Raw genomic sequence first — 19,805 nt, forward strand, 5'->3', positions numbered from 1 at the left:
GAGGCACCGTTTATCGGTGGTTCTCCTCCTATCTCTCCGACCGGTCGCAGTCGGTGTTGACAGGGAGGCAGAGGTCGGCCCCGAGGCGCCTCACTTGTGGGGTGCCGCAGGGATCGATCCTCTCGCCCCTTCTGTTCAACATCTACATGAAGCCGCTGGGTGAGATCATCAGTGGGTTCGGTGTGAGGTACCAGCTGTACGCGGATGACACCCAGCTGTACTTTTCCACACCGGACCACCCCAATGAAGCTATCAAGTGCTGTCCCGGTGTCTGGAGGCCGACGGGTCTGGATGGGGAGAAACAGGCTCAAGCTCAATCCTCCAAGACAGAGTGGCTGTGGATGCCGGCATCCCGGTACAGTCAGCTAAATCCGCGGCTGACCATCGGTGGCGAGTCATTGGCCCCGATGGAGAGGGTGCGCAACTTAGGCGCCTCCTGGATGAACGGCTGTCTCTAGAAGATCATTTGACGGCCGCTCCAGGAGAGCGTTCTACCAGGTTCGCCTGGTGCGCCAGTTGCGCCTTTCTGGACCGGGAGGCCCTATGCACGGTCACCACGCCTCGTGACGCCTCGCCTGGATTACTGCAACGCCTCTACATGGGGCTTCCTTGAAGGGCATCCGGAGGCTGCAGTTAGTCCAGAATGCGGCTGCGCTGGTGATAGAGGAGCCCTCGTGGCTCCCGTGATAACACCCATCCTGCGCAGGCTGCACTGGCTACCTGTGGCCTTCCGGGTGCGCTCAAGGTTTTGGTGACCACCTTTAAAGCGCTCCATGGCATAGGGCCGGGTTATCTACGGGACCGCCTACTGCGACCAGATACCTCTCACCGACCCGTGCGCTCTCACAGAGAGGGACTCCTCAGGGTGCCGTCAGCTAGGCAGTGTCATTTGGCGACGCCCAGGGGAAGGGCCTTCTCTGTGGGGGCTCCCACCCTCTGGAACGAACTCCCCCCAGGACTCCGTCAACTTCCTGACCTTCGAACCTTCCGTCGCGAGCTCAAGACACATTTATTCATCTGTGCAGGACTGGCTTAGATTTTAAATTTAGAGGGGTTTTAAATTGATTTTAATATTTATATTTTATATTTATATTTCTATTTTTAATAATTGGGCGTTAGAATAAGTTTTTTAAGGATTATTTTAATTTGTATATTGATGTTTTATATGCCTGTGAACCGCCCTGAGTCCTTTGGGAGATAGGGCGGTATATAAATTCGAATAAATAAATAAAATAAATAAATAAATTATCAAGCTTGCTAGTTTCAGAAATATGAATTTCAATCCCAGAAAGCTTAGAGTGCCTATGCTTGCTCAGAAATTTGGGGAATTGAAATTCATATCCTGTATCTATAGGACACGAAAGTTGGAAAAATCTGCTCTGGTTCCTTCAAATTATATCTTGGATATAATTTTCACAATGCCCATTAATCTTTGGGGCATGTTTTCAACTTCACAATATATACAAAAAAGGAATTGGGCTCCATCACAGTGATGTGACGCTGCTTTCATTAGTCTGACTTCCTTTGCCCATATGCATATTACTGAATGCTAGATTATCTGTTGCTACTCTTAAGAAGTTATATATATTATACAGAATGATTGTCTCTGTTTACCTTTAGTTACAGAGTTGGCTGCTGATTGTTCTCAAAGATCTTCATAAAATACATTTTTTTTCTTATGGGATATGAAACTTCGGCTCTGCATCCTGTAGAGTCCTTTTGAACCCCTAAATGCACATACTTGTACACCCACTCCATTAATGGGCATTTCTATATTTAAAATACGGCACCGTGTACAAAAATATAACTACTGTATATAAAGAATGTATTTAAGGCTGCAACACTCATGCTTTCATTGGATAAATCTGGCCATATGTGCTCATATATAACTTTCCTAGCTTATTTTTAACATATGTTAAAACCTTGACTGGGTTGCTTAATATGTTCCTGGAGAAGCTGAAAAATAGCTTCATTCTCCCCCAGACATAGTTCCTGCATTTAACAGTAACAGAGTTGGAAGGGACCTTGGAGGTCATTTAGTCCAACCCCCTGCTCACGCAGGAGACCTATATGAGGGATTTGAACCGCCGAACTGGCGACCTTTCTGGTCGACAAGCTCAGTTTATACACATCAAATTTAGACTGTGGGTTCAATCATACAAAAACTGATTTTTGAATTCCGGAATGGAGGGCTTAATGTAGAACAGAACATTTGTTTGATTAATGGAATTCTCTGGAAGATCTCTTTAATAATAATCCTTTAGTACAGGGGTCTCCAACCTTGGCAACTTTAAGACTTGTGGACTTCAACTCCCAGAGTACTCTGGAAGTACTCCCAGAACTCTGGGAGTTGAAGTCCACAAGTCTTAAAGTTGCTAAGGTTGGAGACCCCTGCTTTAGTATGATAACTAAGTATACATAGTCTCTGACTTATAACAGTTCATTTAGTGACTATTCAAAGTTACAACAGCACTGAACAAAGTGACTTATGGCCGTTTTTCACCCTTTCGACCATTGCATGGTCATGGTCATGTGAACAAAATTCAGATATTTGGCAACTGACTTGTATTTATGATGGTTGCAATGTCCCAGGGTCACGTGATCATCTTTTATGACCTTCCGACAAGCAAAGTCAATGAGGAAGACAGGTTCACTTAACACTGGGATACTAACTTAACAACTGCAGTGGTTCACTTAGCAGCTATGGGAAGAAAGGTCATAAAATGGGGCTAAACTCAGTTAACAACTGCCTCACTTAGCAACAGAAATTTTGGGCTCAATTGTGGTCATAGGTTGAGGACTTACCATATCAAGCCTAGAATTTCAAGCTGGGTAGCAGCAAACAATCAAATATCAGTAATACTGGATTCAAAATAAATGCTTCTAAGGTTGAGATATCGATGTTTTTTTTTTTCTAATCTTATCCAAGTGGAATATATCACTGTTTCTCTTTCCTATCTGAAGCTCTGAACAAGCTGGATCTCAGCAAAATGCTGAACTTTAATAAAATTCAGTATAAATGAAGTCAACTTTTCACTATAGACAAGAATGCATTATTGATTTCCTATCTCCTTCGCTGTAGCTCAAACCAGTCTGTTTAACAAAATAGGGGGGGAAATCAATTGTACAAATATTTTTCCTTATCTCTTGGCTTTTGAAACAAATAGATTTGAGAGAGAGGTAGAACAGGAGAGAGATTACTTTAAAACTCAGAATCCATAAGAAAAATCGGTCCAAACTCAGAGTAAATGTAAATCCAGAATTTGCATTGACAATGTATTTAAAAGCCCATGCAAAATAAAAATATTTTTACGTGAAATATAATATTTATATTATAACAATCATCCCAAGCCACATAAAAAAACCAAAGAACAGAATAACCCTAACTTCTTGTATGTGCTTGAGATATCACAGTGCAAATAGAAAAGGAGAAAAGCTTACAGTGTAATGACATCAGAGGTGGGTTTCAGCAGGTTCTGACCAGTTCTGGAGAACTGGTAGGGGAAATTTTGAGTAGTTTGGAGAACCGGTAGTAAAAATTCTGACAGGTCCCACCCCCATCTATTCTCTGCCTCTCAATTCCCAGCTGATTGGGAGGAAATGGGGATTTTGCAGTAACCTTCCCCTGGAGTGGGGTGGGAATGGAGACTTTTACAGTATCCTTCCCCTGCCATGCCCACCAAGCCATGTCACACCCACCAAACCACACCCACAGAACCGGTAGTAAAATTTTTTGAAACTTACCACTGAATGACATAATGCTGTTTCCATCATCTCCCCTGCCCTACTTCAAAGCTTCTATGTAGGGTCATAGCCAAGAAGATTATTTCCTGGGTTTGGCATTCAACAGTTTCAACTGCTTGTCATTTGAGTTGATTCTATGTGGACACTCGACACTTCAACATCCTGCAAGATCCAGAACAGTGAGGATCAGGGGACGCATGTGACCCATTAACCTTCCTCTCACCCTGAAAATTGATAAAGCCAAAATTTGTTTTGAGGGTTTAGTTTTGTTTTTTGCTCTTTGTGAGGGGTTAAATGAGAGTTTAAGGAGCAAATGGATGGATTTTTATAGGAGACATCCATGCAGTAGTGGGTTTAAAATCCTGGTGCTACCGGTTCACTATTGGTAGTGCGCAGGTGCAGACGCTCGCTTTGCTAGCGCGCAGTGCTTCTGTGCATGCGCAAAGCATTGTTGATGACATCTGGGCGGGTGGACGGAGCCACTACCAGTTCGCCCAAACTGGGGCGAACCGGGAACAACCCACCACTGCTTCTATGGAACCCCTTTAAACTATCCCCTGAAGAACTTTGGCTTCGCTTGGTGCAATTCCCTAAAGCCGATAGAATTTGCACTCTCCTGATTACAATGTACAGAATAGATTACCTTAATGCTTGCACACATTTGCACAGTGCTAGAAAACCTTGGTCCCAAACTGTAAGAAGATACGATTAAGCTAACAAAAAACAGCAACTTATGAGATAAAATAATTGCATTGGTTTTCGAACAAGCACAGCATCGCCTGATCTGTGCCCTGTGCCCTTGTGGTTTTGTGCTCAAAGTCCTAGATGAATATGAACAGACAAGTGTGTTACGTTTCTTAGATTCGAAACTGTAGTAGACCGTGCTGTTAATGCTAGTGTTAGTAATTCAGTATGTACTTTGTATCCTACATAGCAGCTGGCCATTGGAAAACCTGTGCCTATGCCTGGAAGGTCTGCATTTGACATAATTGTGAAACCTGGACTGTTGACCTTATTCATCTCTTTGAGACAAAATTCTCAAAAGGCCACCCACTATCTCTGTATTAGAGCACTTGGAAAGTTGGAGATTTCTCAAATCGAAGACAGATCTTTATTTATTGCCATAGGAAACAAGGGAGAGATGCTGCAGCTTTTAAATGAGTAAAAAATGGAACACCAGATTTACATTGGACAGAGGAAGACATGGGAGCCTGGGTAAATTAGTTTGAAATTATTTATATATTAAAAGTTATCAATGCTGTTCAGTGCTTTTAATTGACTACTAATTTGTCTTTGTGCTTGTGGAGTTACTTTTCACCCCTACCAAGGACATTTTGTGATATTTTATATTGTTGCACGCAATCATGACAGAATGAGTTAGAAGCATGCACATTTTAATAATAATAATAATAATAATAATAATAATCGAAAATGAGACAGTGAAGATCTTGTGGGACTTTCGAATACAGACGGATCATCATTTGGAACATAACACGCCAGATATCTCAGTTGTCAAGGGGCAAAGCTAATTGATATCACTGTACCAGGAGACACCAGAGTCGAAGAAAAAGAACTGGAAAAAATCATGAAATATCGCGACCTGGCCATCGAAACTACATGGCTACGGATGAAACATGTAACAGTGATACCCATTGTCATTGGGGCACTTGGTACCATGTCCAACAATTTTATAAGATACATCAAGAAATTGCAATAACACCAGCAGAACTGCAATAACACCAGCAGAACTGCAAAAAACTGCTCCTCGGAACATCATGTATGAAAAGAAGATACTTGGTTGATACCTAGGATGCTGGCAGCAACCCGTATCAACTACTAGCACCAGTCAAACATATTTGTGACACATTTCTAAATGTTCAGTTGACTGAGTTTCATGTTTAATGAATAAAAGAGATAATAATAATAATAATAATAGCTTGGTCTTGAATCAGAAACTATGGCATATCTGTAGTGTTGCATAATGACTCTGTAATAGACTATATTCACAATGCATAAATACGTTAATTAATGAATTAATATACATCAGTATATTAATGCCAGTTTACACTTGCTAGCACATAATTCCACTCATTATATAATGCCCTGGTTACTGATCATTTGTAGCTTTACCTGTGTTTATGACCATGTGTGAATTTACAAATCAAAGTAGACCAAAATCAGATAACTGAAATCAGACCAAAAAGGGGGGAAAGTTTTACTGAGAAAGAATTGAACTTACACAGCATGTGAAGACTAGAATAACAATGTGAATGGGTGAGCCATGTGAATGGGTGGGCGTGACTGGGTAGTCATGTGACTGGGTAGTCATGTGACTGGGTGGTCATGGCCAACTCGACATCACTTACTTTGAGGGATACCTCGCCTTGCCCCACTTGCCTGGCCTCCTGAGCTCTTCTGGTCTTTGTCTATTAATTTGTCTACTACTACAGTGTCTGGTTGATTATTTAATGCCTGCCTGTCCTTCTGGATTCGGAACTCCCACAGATTCTTAGCTCAATTATTCTCCTCTATCTTCTAGGTGGCTGGCTGAGGAATTCTGGGAGTTAAAGTCCATACATCTTGCAGCTGAGAGACACTGATCTACCCCTTGAGTTTTATCTAGTGTGATAAATCCCTGCTTCTATGGATCTGGTGCTTAGTGCCTGTTCTTTGCTGTTATGATCAGTGATCAATGCTGCCTTTTACACACACACACAGAGTAGGGGTCTGCAACCTTAAACACTCAAAGAGCCATTTGGACCCATTTCCCACAGAAAAGAAAACACCGGGAGCCACAAAACCCTCGAGAAATCTAAAATGAAGATAACACTACATATATCATTTTTTACCTTTATGCTTATAGTCTATTTAACTCAGTACTATTTCTTCTGGGCCTTAGGTATAAAAAGAGCTTTCCTATCACTTGCCGGAGATTTCATGGTGTAGGATGTTAGCACCCACCCTTCTCTTAGAGGAATGAAATATTCTAGGAAATATTAAAAAGGCAGAATATTATATTTTTCTGGATGAGAAATGGAGAAACATGTTTTTTAGGCAGGAAGCAGACTCGCTCTTAATAGCCCCCGCCCTCCACAATAGCCCACAGTAGATGTCAGAACTTAAGAGATAAAGAGATGGCTAGGTCTATTCATAAGCAAATATCCTCACCCAAGATCCAACAAAGGTAGAGTTAGCCCTCAGCTATAATAGGAATTTCCCAAAACCCTCTTCATTACATCATCACCCAGCAAGATTCAACCAAGCCTGGGATTCAAGACAACCTACAAAATTTCCCCTGCATGGCCCCATGGGAGTCTGACAACCAATCAGAATACATTTCTTACACAGGAACAGGAAGCTCCAAGGCAGGGCCAAAGAGAGGGTATAAATCTCTCTCTCACCCATGTGCTCATTTTGCCCAGGACCTCAAACCATGTGGTCCTGTCCACCATTAAACCATCTTTCCAAACAGCCTCCAAGTTTCTAGTGTCTTTCTTCCCACTTGGAACTGAACCCAGATGGACATTTCTTCCAACAATTTGGTGACTCAGATGGGACTCCAAGCTAACCTGACCAATGGACCTGGCCCAGGTAAGCCTCCCTTGCCGGCAGCAGGCCCATTGAGTCTGGATGAGTTTTCCTGGACCTTGGCCATTTGAAACAAAGGTTTTAAAGAGGTTTTGAGTTTTTAGCTCAAAGGCTGCTTGGAAAGAAGGTGAGTACCTCTAAATATTAATTTTAAGCGCAGAAATGTGTGGGAAATACGTACATACATACATGTGTGTGATTGAGGGGATCCTTCTCCCAATCACACTTGGATCTTGCTTCCTCTGTGTGTTCTACCAAGAGAGCCTAGAAAGTATAGAGGTCAGGCCAGAGCACAGGCCCTTTTATTAGGGAAAGGAGAGAGTGCATGAAAATGGAATGGGGAAAAAAATGAATGAGAGAGTTGAACTTTGGGTAACCAGCTGGGAAGTCACTGAGCAAAGCCTTGCGTTAGGAGGTGCCCATACTTGATTGCTTAAAAGCAGCAGGTTCTCCCAGACCTCCCAAGGGTCTGAAAGCCGATGGTGGATCAGAGGTGCCCATACTCAGCTGCTTAGGAAAAGCAGCAGGTCCTCCGGGTCCCCTTTTTGGTTCCAAAACTGATGGCGGTGTTCCCAATGAAGTGCCCATACTCTGAGAGGGAGCTAGAGGTCTCACAGACCATTTTTGTCTGAAAACTGATGGCAGCAGGCCTGGCTAAGCCAAAGTGAAGCCCACATCTGAGAGGGAAAATGGGAAGCTGTAGCTCAAGGGTAGTGACAGGAATCCCCCTAGGAGATTTAGGAAAAAGTTGTGAGCAAATTGTGTTAAGAGTGAGCTTTGCTCAGCAAATTGTTTTTCCCCTAAAAAGGCTTATCATTGCTTTAATTTTCAGTTTTCCAGCATATATGCACCCTGTTGGAATTAGGGACTACTTCTAGTCCCTAAATAATATCTAGACCAGTGATAGCGAAACTTTGATAGCACCGCATGCTGGCCTGCGTGCCGGAAGTAGCACAGAAAACCATCCCATGAGGTATGCACGGCCCTGCTGGCCTTCATGTGCATGGGAGCACTGATACCTGGAAGAGTGGCGGTCCATCGCGCACGCACAAACTGGCACCCAAACACCCAGATACCAGCATGTACATGCATCCAACAAACAGCTGGCCATTGCGCATGCATGATGGCACACCACTCTTCCAGGTTCCGCCATTCCTACATGCATGACAGCCAGCTGACCGGTGCATGTGTGATCACAGGAACATGGAATAGGAGCCAGAAGGCCATGCATTCTTCATAGGATGGTTTCGTGTGCCGCTTCCGGCATGCATGCCATAGGTTCGCCGACACTGGTCTAGACAGTCACTATGGATAAGGGATGGAATAATCATGCTAGCAACTAACTTTTTTGGAGATCCACTTGAGATAGGAATGACAGCTGGGAAATAAAAGCTTAATATTTCATCTTCCTTAAAAATGATCTGCAGTCAGCCGTAATGCCACAGATCTGCTTATTCTTTTATTTTATTGTATATATATTTTTGATGTTACTCAAAAGACTCAGAACCACCTGAACTGTTTTGAAGGCAAAAAATTCTCTATATATTGTCAAGGGAAAATCTTTGAAGATTGCAGAGTACGCTTTCAATAGTCATAGGCAAAACAATTGTAACTTTGTCTGGGTTTAGGTGAAACCTCTACTATCGTTTCCCCTAAACCCAGACAAAGTTACAATTGTTTTGCCTATGACTATTGAAAGCGTACTCTGCAATCTTCAAAGGTTTTCCCTTGACATTATATAGAGAATTTTATTATTATTATTATTATTATTGAAAACCTCAGAACTTGTTCAGTGGAGTGCTCAGCACATTAAAAAAATGAACTTTTGATGTTGGGTTTTGCTGAATAATATAGCTTGTTGTTATAAAAACGATTAGTATTTTGATAAGGCGAAGTAAAAAAAACTCTGAGGCTGTAATTTCATTCTGTACTTTACTATGCTAAAAAATGTTGGAAACCAATGCTTTTTTCTTCTTTTCAGGAAAAGCAGCAGGTCCTCCGGGTCCCCTTTTGGTTCCAAAACTGATGGCGGTGTTCCCAATGAAGTGCCCATACTCTGAGAGGGAGCTAGAGGTCTCACAGACCATTTTGTCTGAAAACTGATGGCGGTGTTCCCAATGAAGTGCCCATACTTGATTGCTTAAAAGCAGCAGGTCCTCCGGGTCCCCTTTTGGTTCCAAAACTGATGGCGGTGTTCCCAATGAAGTGCCCATACTTGATTGCTTAAAAGCAGCAGGTCCTCCGGGTCCCCTTTTGGTTCCAAAACTGATGGCAGCAGGCCTGGCTAAGCCAAAGTGAAGCCCACATCTGAGAGGGAGCTAGAGGTCTCACAGACCATTTTGTCTGAAAACTGATGGCGGTGTTCCCAATGAAGTGCCCATACTTGATTGCTTAAAAGCAGCAGGTCCTCCGGGTCCCCTTTTGGTTCCAAAACTGATGGCAGCAGGCCTGGCTAAGCCAAAGTGAAGCCCACATCTGAGAGGGAGCTAGAGGTCTCACAGACCATTTTGTCTGAAAACTGATGGCGGTGTTCCCAATGAAGTGCCCATACTCTGAGAGGGAGCTAGAGGTCTCACAGACCATTTTGTCTGAAAACTGATGGCAGCAGGCCTGGCTAAGCCAAAGTGAAGCCCACATCTGAGAGGGAGCTAGAGGTCTCACAGACCATTTTGTCTGAAAACTGATGGCAGCAGGCCTGGCTAAGCCAAAGTGAAGCCCACATCTGAGAGGGAGCTAGAGGTCTCACAGACCATTTTGTCTGAAAACTGATGGCGGTGTTCCCAATGAAGTGCCCATACTCTGAGAGGGAGCTAGAGGTCTCACAGACCATTTTGTCTGAAAACTGATGGCGGTGTTCCCAATGAAGTGCCCATACTCTGAGAGGGAGCTAGAGGTCTCACAGACCATTTTGTCTGAAAACTGATGGCAGCAGGCCTGGCTAAGCCAAAGTGAAGCCCACATCTGAGAGGGAGCTAGAGGTCTCACAGACCATTTTGTCTGAAAACTGATGGCAGCAGGCCTGGCTAAGCCAAAGTGAAGCCCACATCTGAGAGGGAGCTAGAGGTCTCACAGACCATTTTGTCTGAAAACTGATGGCGGTGTTCCCAATGAAGTGCCCATACTTGATTGCTTAAAAGCAGCAGGTCCTCCGGGTCCCCTTTTGGTTCCAAAACTGATGGCGGTGTTCCCAATGAAGTGCCCATACTCTGAGAGGGAGCTAGAGGTCTCACAGACCATTTTGTCTGAAAACTGATGGCGGTGTTCCCAATGAAGTGCCCATACTCAGCTGCTTAGGAAAAGCAGCAGGTCCTCCGGGTCCCCTTTTGGTTCCAAAACTGATGGCGGTGTTCCCAATGAAGTGCCCATACTTGATTGCTTAAAAGCAGCAGGTCCTCCGGGTCCCCTTTTGGTTCCAAAACTGATGGCAGCAGGCCTGGCTAAGCCAAAGTGAAGCCCACATCTGAGAGGGAGCTAGAGGTCTCACAGACCATTTTGTCTGAAAACTGATGGCGGTGTTCCCAATGAAGTGCCCATACTTGATTGCTTAAAAGCAGCAGGTCCTCCGGGTCCCCTTTTGGTTCCAAAACTGATGGCGGTGTTCCCAATGAAGTGCCCATACTCTGAGAGGGAGCTAGAGGTCTCACAGACCATTTTGTCTGAAAACTGATGGCGGTGTTCCCAATGAAGTGCCCATACTTGATTGCTTAAAAGCAGCAGGTCCTCCGGGTCCCCTTTTGGTTCCAAAACTGATGGCGGTGTTCCCAATGAAGTGCCCATACTCTGAGAGGGAGCTAGAGGTCTCACAGACCATTTTGTCTGAAAACTGATGGCGGTGTTCCCAATGAAGTGCCCATACTTGATTGCTTAAAAGCAGCAGGTCCTCCGGGTCCCCTTTTGGTTCCAAAACTGATGGCGGTGTTCCCAATGAAGTGCCCATACTTGATTGCTTAAAAGCAGCAGGTCCTCCGGGTCCCCTTTTGGTTCCAAAACTGATGGCAGCAGGCCTGGCTAAGCCAAAGTGAAGCCCACATCTGAGAGGGAGCTAGAGGTCTCACAGACCATTTTGTCTGAAAACTGATGGCGGTGTTCCCAATGAAGTGCCCATACTCAGCTGCTTAGGAAAAGCAGCAGGTCCTCCGGGTCCCCTTTTTGGTTCCAAAACTGATGGCGGTGTTCCCAATGAAGTGCCCATACTCTGAGAGGGAGCTAGAGGTCTCACAGACCATTTTTGTCTGAAAACTGATGGCAGCAGGCCTGGCTAAGCCAAAGTGAAGCCCACATCTGAGAGGGAGCTAGAGGTCTCACAGACCATTTTGTCTGAAAACTGATGGCGGTGTTCCCAATGAAGTGCCCATACTCTGAGAGGGAAAATGGAAAGCTGTAGCTCAAGGGTAGTGACAGGAATCCCCCTAGGAGATTTAGGAAAAAGTTGTGAGCAAATTGTGTTAAGAGTGAGCTTTGCTCAGCAAATTGTTTTTCCCCTAAAAAGGCTTATCATTGCTTTAATTTTCAGTTTTCCAGCATATATGCACCCTGCTGGCCTTCATGTGCATGGGAGCACCGATACCTGGAAGAGTGGCGGTCCATCACACGCACAAACTGGCACCCAAACACCCAGATACCAGCATGTACATGCATCCAACAAACAGCTGGCTATCGCGCATGCATGATGGCACACCACTCTTCCAGGTTCCGCCATTCCTACATGCATGACAGCCAGCTGACCGCATGCATGCCATAGGTTCGCCGACACTGGTCTAGACAGTCACTATGGATAAGGGATGGAATAATCATGCTAGCAACTAACTTTTTGGAGATCCACTTGAGATAGGAATGACAGCTGGGAAATAAAAGCTTAATATTTCATCTTCCTTAAAATGATCTGCAGTCAGCCGTAATGCCACAGATCTGCTTTTTCTTTTCTTGGGTGTCTTAACCCTAATCCTTTCCCATTTTTCAATCATCTTCATTTTCCTTGACATTATATAGAGAATTTTATTATTATTATTATTATTATTATTATTATTATTATTATTATTGAAAACCTCAGAACTTGTTCAGTGGAGTGCTCAGCACATTAAAAAAATGAACTTTTGATGTTGGGTTTTGCTGAATAATATAGCTTGTTGTTATAAAAACGATTAGTATTTTGATAAGGCGAAGTAAAAAAAACTCTGAGGCTGTAATTTCATTCTGTACTTTACTATGCTAAAAAATGTTGGAAACCAATGCTTTTTTCTTCTTTTCCCCTTACCTAGACCACTCTCTTTTTCTTTTCTTGGGTGTCCTAACCCTAATCCTTTCCCATTTTTCAATCATCTTCATTTTATTTGTATTTTACATTATGATAATTTTAATAAAAAAATTAATTAACCTAGAAAAAGGACTTGCTCAGTGGATCATTGCAGGCTTCTGCTTTTCTGCATATAACCCACTACTACAGTTAGTCCTTTGCCTGATCCTAGCTACTATGCTTGCCTAATCACCATTTGCTTTCATCAGCTGTTCACCAGATTACACAGTCACATTTGCACAACTTTTGATAACTGGAGGTCGAGAGAGCTAAGGATATGGCTTCTTTAACTAATGGGGCACTCAAGACTGTTTGCACTTCAAACATAGTCCCATCTTTACATTCCAGTGTACATTTGTGTTGCAAGCATAGACTTTTCCAAGCCAAGCAACTTCTGTGTCCTTGTGTTAAATGTACTGGAATTTCAATCCCTACTAGAGATAAAATCTTCCATGAAGAGAAATGCATGCAGAGCTCTGGATTTTGTTTCTTACTTCTACCTTTCCTGCATAATCAGAAGATATTACAAAGTAGGTTGTGATGAGAACTGACTGGGGAAAAAAAACTTGCAGCAGACAATCAATATTTAGTAGTCTGAAAGGTGGAAAAGGATGGCCTTTCTCCATTGGTCAATAGGCAGGTGAGAATTCAGCAAGATCTGAAAGGCCACCTGTTTTTGCACTACAAAATAGCAATAGCACTTAGACTTATATACCGCTTTACAGTGCTTTCACAGCCCTCTCTAGGCGGTTTACAGAGTCAGCATATTTCCCCTAACAATCTGGGTCCTCATTTTACCCACCTCGGAAGGATGGAACGTTGAATCAGCCTTGAGCCTGGTGAGACTTGACCTGCTAAACTGCAGGCAGCTGGCAGTCAGCAAAAATAGCCTGCAGTACTACATTCTGACCACTGCACCACCGCGGCTCCAAAAGAACAGGTTTCCATAGGCTTCCACAGAAAAAACAGTTGCTACCAACCTGCCTACCATTGAGGACCTGTATACTGCACGAATCAAAAAGAGGGCTGTGAAAATATTTACAGATCCCTCATATCCTGGACATAAACTGTTTCAACTCCTACCCTCAAAATAACGCTATATATATAACGCACTGCACACCAGAACAGCTAGACAGAAGAACAGTTTTTTCCTGAACGCCATCACTCTGCTAAACAAATAAATCCCTCAACACTGTCAAACTATTTACTAAATCTGCACTACTATTAATCTTCTCATTGTTCCCATCACCCATCTCCTTCCACTTATGACTGTAACTTTGTTGCTTGTATCCTTATGATTTATACTGATATTAATCGTTTCCTGATTGCTTATTTGTAGCCTATGACTATTGAAAGCGTACTCTGCAATCTTCAAAGGTTTTCCCTTGACATTATATAGAGAATTTTATTATTATTATTATTATTATTGAAAACCTCAGAACTTGTTCAGTGGAGTGCTCAGCACATTAAAAAAATGAACTTTTGATGTTGGGTTTTGCTGAATAATATAGCTTGTTGTTATAAAAACGATTAGTATTTTGATAAGGTGAAGTAAAAAAAACTCTGAGGCTGTAATTTCATTCTCTACTTTACTGTGCTAAAAAATGTTGGAAACCAATGCTTTTTTCTTCTTTTCCCCTTACCTAGACCACTCTCTTTTTCTTTTCTTGGGTGTCTTAACCCTAATCCTTTCCCATTTTTCAATCATCTTCATTTTATTTGTATTTTACATTATGATAATTTTAATAAAAAAATTAATTAACCTAGAAAAAGGACTTGCTCAGTGGATCATTGCAGGCTTCTGCTTTTCTGCATATAACCCACTACTACAGTTAGTCCTTTGCCTGATCCTAGCTACTATGCTTGCCTAATCACCATTTGCTTTCATCAGCTGTTCACCAGATTACACAGTCACATTTGCACAACTTTTGATAACTGGAGGTCGAGAGAGCTAAGGATATGGCTTCTTTAACTAACGGGGCACTCAAGACTGTTTGCACTTCAAACATAGTCCCATCTTTACATTCCAGTGTACATTTGTGTTGCAAGCATAGACTTTTCCAAGCCAAGCAACTTCTGTGTCCTTGTGTTAAATGTACTGGAATTTCAATCCCTACTAGAGATAAAATCTTCCATGAAGAGAAATGCATGCAGAGCTCTGGATTTTGTTTCTTACTTCTACCTTTCCTGCATAATCAGAAGATATTACAAAGTAGGTTGTGATGAGAACTGACTGGGGAAAAAAAACTTGCAGCAGACAATCAATACTTAGTAGTCTGAAAGGTGGAAAAGGATGGCCTTTCTCCATTGGTCAATAGGCAGGTGAGAATTCAGCAAGATCTGAAAGGCCACCTGTTTTTGCACTACAAAATAGCAATAGCACTTAGACTTATATACCGCTTTACAGTGCTTTCACAGCCCTCGCTAGGCGGTTTACAGAGTCAGCATATTTCCCCTAACAATCTGGGTCCTCATTTTACCCATCTCGGAAGGATGGAACGTTGAATCAGCCTTGAGCCTGGTGAGACTTGACCTGCTAAACTGCAGGCAGCTGGCAGTCAGCAAAAATAGCCTGCAGTACTACATTCTGACCACTGCACCACCGCGGCTCCAAAAGAACAGGTTTCCATAGGCTTTCACAGAAAAAACAGTTGCTACCAACCTGCCTACCATTGAGGACCTGTATACTGCACGAATCAAAAAGAGGGCTGTGAAAATATTTACAGATCCCTCATATCCTGGACATAAACTGTTTCAACTCCTACCCTCAAAATAACGCTATATATATAACGCACTGCACACCAGAACAGCTAGACAGAAGAACAGTTTTTTCCTGAACGCCATCACTCTGCTAAACAAATAAATCCCTCAACACTGTCAAACTATTTACTAAATCTGCACTACTATTAATCTTCTCATTGTTCCCATCACCCATCTCCTTCCACTTATGACTGTAACTTTGTTGCTTGTATCCTTATGATTTATTCTGATGTTGATTGTTTCCTGATTGCTTATTTGTAGCCTATGACTATCATTAAGTGTTAAATTTGTACCCTATGACTATTATTAAGTGTTGTAAATGTTGTACCTTGATGAAGGTATCTTTTCTTTTATGTATACTGAGAGCATATGCACCAAGACAATTCCTTGGGTGTCCAATCACACTTGGCCAAAAAAAAAAAATCTATTCTGTTCTATTCTTGCCACTTTTAAAGGTACTTTTACCAAGTATTAAGGAACCTTTTATTAAGGTAGGTCAGTTTGCTGGTAGTAATAGTGAGCTTTACATGTTTGACATTGTGGGTTTATTTTAAAATTTTGTTAGTTGCTTTGAGCGATCATTTGAAATGAAAGGCGGGGTATCTGTTAGGTACATTAACAACACCCAATAATTATTTTAAGAGCTACAGGTATAGAGGAGCGCAAGCTAGAAAATTACTGTTTCATACAAGTGCCTCTTCCTGATGAATTATTAAAGTTATAAAATGGAAGCTCTTTTCTCAAGTATTAATGTGACTGCATTAATTCAGGCTAACCGTTGGTTGTCTCAACAGCTAGCCAAGCGAGAGAAGCTTTCGTTTAGGTCAGGACTTTGTGTGATATTTTCTACTTTACCTCTTTGCTTCCTCTAAGCCTCTTACCTTCCTTTATAATGTTTCTTAATTAGGCAGAGCCAAACAATTTATTTAGTTTGCCTCAATTACTTTACGTTTTCAGCAGCTGGGCACGTTGTAACTCACTCGGATTTCTGTGAAACATCCAAATTAACTTCTTCCAGGAAAGAACCAGGCTGAAAACGGCTGCAGGAGGCCTATAGAATCCAGAAAACATTGCCTACATGTTTGAAAGCAGAAAGTTTTCTTTGCAAGGAGCTCAGAATTTTCCATTGGGCGTGATATTGCTGGCAGAGTACAATGTTTTGTTCTCTGCAGTGGTTAGCCAGTTAATTTTCAGGGCCCATCCTGGGTTTAGGTTACTAATTATTTAATTAATACTGTTATGTTTTGTATTTCAGAAGAAAATTTAATTCACTGGGAGCAATTTCTCAGTCTCAATGTAAAAGAGACCTGAACTCACATGAATATTTACGGGGCTATAAGCATTTGCTGGAACCCGAAGACTTATATTTTTAGATGTTCTTTGCAAAGGGCGTTAGGTCTGTCAACACCTGTATTATAGAAATACACAATAATAGTAGGAACCTATCAAATTATTAGACAGATGGCCTCCATTCCCTTCCTACAAGTGAAGGAGCAGGATTTATGTAGCAATTTATGAATGGCTTTTGACTTTTGGATAATCCTACCCCCAAACGTAGGAAAGCATTTCCAATGTCAGAAGAAAGTTTATTTACATAAGAAAAATATGATTAAAAGCTCATTTAGTCATTCATTTATTTCATTTCATTTATTAGATTTTTATACCGCCCTTCTCCCGAAGGACTCAGGGCGGTGTACAGGCAAATAAAAACAGACTAGACAATAACCTATAAAATGCAGAATTAAAAAACTTATTATACTTGCCTAAAATTTTAAAATATATAAAAATTAAAACCCCGTTTAAAATTAATAATAAAACTATACAATCCGTAAAATTTAAGCCAGCCCCGCGCGAATAAAAAGATGCGTCTTCAGTTCGCGGCGAAAGGTCCGAAGGTCAGGTATTTGGCGAAACCCGGGAAGTTCGCTCCAGAGTGTGGAGCCCCACAGAGAAGGACCTTCCTGGGGCCCGCCAGCCGACATTGCTTGGCGGACGGCACCCTGAGAAGTCCCTCTCTGTGAGAGCGTACGGGTCGGTGGGAGGCATATGGTAACAGTAGGCGGTCCCGTAAGTACCCAGGCCCTAAGCCATGGAGCGCTTTAAAGGTCATAACCAAAACCTTAAAGTGCACCCGAAAAGCGACAGGTAGCCAGTGCAGTCTGCGCAGGAGGGTGTTACATGGGAGGCACGAGACCTCCTCTATCACCCGCGCAGCTGCATTCTGACTAGCTGAAGCCTCGAGTGCACCTTAAGGGGAGCCCCATGTAGAGAGCATTACAATAATCCAAGCGAGAGGTACCGAGTGCATGAGTGACTGTGCACAAGGCATCCCGATCAAGGAAGGGGCGCAACTGCCGAACCAGGCGAACCTGGTGGAAGGCCCCCCTGAAGACGGCCGTCAAATGATCTTCAAACGACAGCCGCTCATCCAGGAGGACACCTAAGTTGCGCACCCTATCCTTTGGGGCCAATAACTGCCTCCAACAGTCAGCTGCAGCTGCAGCTGACTGAATCGAGATGCCGCATCCACAGCCACTCCGTCTTGGAGGGATTGAGCTTGAGCCTGTTTCTCCCCATCCAGACCCGTACGGCTTCCAAGCACCGGGACAGCACTTCGACAACTTCATTGGGGTGACCTGGGGTGGAGAAGTACAGCTGAGTGTCATCAGCGTATTGATGGTACTTCACCCCAAAGCCACTGATGATCTCACCCAACGGCTTCATGTAGATGTTGAACAGAAGGGGCGAGAGAATCGACCCCGCGGCACCCCACAAGTGAGGGCCCTCGCGGTCGACCTCTGCCCCCTGCCAACACCGCTCATGCATCGGTCGGAGAGATAGGAGGAGAACCACCGATAAACGGTGCCTCCCACTCCCAATCCCCCCAGCCGGCGCAGCAAGATACCATGGTCGATGGTATCAAAAGCCGCTGAGAGATCTAATAGGACCAGGGCAGAGGAATAACCCCTGTCCCTGGCCCTCCAGAGATCATCCACCAATGCGACCAAAGCTGTCTCCGTGCTGTAACCGGGTCGGAAGCCGGACTGGAACGGGTCTAGATAGACGGATTCTTCCAGGTATTGGGGTAGCTGACGCCCCACACCCCCCTCTCCAACCTCCGCAACAAAGCGAAGGTTGGAGACTGGCCGATAGTTTCCCAAAATAGCCGGGTCCAAAGAGGGCTTCTTAAGGAGGGGTCTCACCACCGCCTCTTTCAAGGCGGCAGGAAAAACCCCTTCCAACAAAGAAGCATTTATAATCCTCTGGAGCCAGCCTCGTGTCACCTCCTGAGTAGCCAGCACCAGCCAGGAAGGACACGGATCCAATAAACATGTAGTGGCGCGGAGCCTCCCCAACAACCTGTCCACGCCTCGGAGCCACAGGGTCAAACCCATCCCAAACAGGCTCAACAAGACGTGCCTCTCCTCGCTTGATCATCCCAATTTCGGTCCAGACCATCCCGAGCTGAGCGATTTTGTCGATAGATAACCACTAAACTCCTCGGCACGCCCCTGTAACGGGTCATCCCGCACCTCCTGATGAAGGAGGGAGCGGGTCACCAAACAGGGCGGCCGGGCGGTTATCTGCCGACGCAATGAGGGTGGAGGCGAGGAACGCCGCTTCCTCATTGCCACTAGGTAGGTCCTGGAATAGGACCTAACTAGTGTCCGATCAGCTTCGAACGACTGGACCTCCAAGTGCTCTCTAGGCGTCTTCTCCGGCGTTTCATCTCTCTCAGCCCCTCGGAGAACCAAGGGCCGGTCGAGATCTGCGCCGGGTCAGAGGTCGCAAAGGCACGACACGGTCCAAGGCCCCAGCCGCGCCTGTTCCCAGGCCGCAACTAGTTCCTCAGTCGTGCCGCGGGCCAGATCCTCAGGAATGGCCCAAGCTCCGCCAGGAACCTCTCAGGGTCCATCAGGCGCCTGGGACGGAACCAACGAGAGGCCCGCCTCCCGCGATGGTGGGTGGCGGTTCGAAGTCTAGGCGAAGGAGAAATGATCAGACCATGACATTGGTTCTGTTACTAAATCGCCTAATATCAGATCATTTAACCACTGACCAGAGATATAAATCAGATCCAGCGTGCCTCCCCCATGTGCGTAGGGCCATCATTTACTCGTATCAGGTCCAAGGCCGTCATGGAAGTTTGAACTCCCGAGCTGCAGTCGATGATAAGCCAACTGATGGCAGTTGAAATCCCCATAACTATAAGTTTGGGGTCTCAACTGCCACAGTGGCCAATAACTCCAGCAGCTCGGGCAGGGCTGTGGTCACGCAGCAAGGAGCCAGGTACGATCAACAAGCCCAACTGATTCCTATGGCCCCACCTCACATAAAGGGATTCACAGCCGGCAATCTGAGGAACAGTGGCCTCCCTCGGCTCTAGATCTTCCTTAATGACAACCGCCACCCCTCCACC

This window comes from Ahaetulla prasina, chromosome 8 (assembly GCF_028640845.1).
Source record: "Ahaetulla prasina isolate Xishuangbanna chromosome 8, ASM2864084v1, whole genome shotgun sequence".
NCBI classification, from domain to species: Eukaryota; Metazoa; Chordata; class Lepidosauria; order Squamata; family Colubridae; genus Ahaetulla; species Ahaetulla prasina.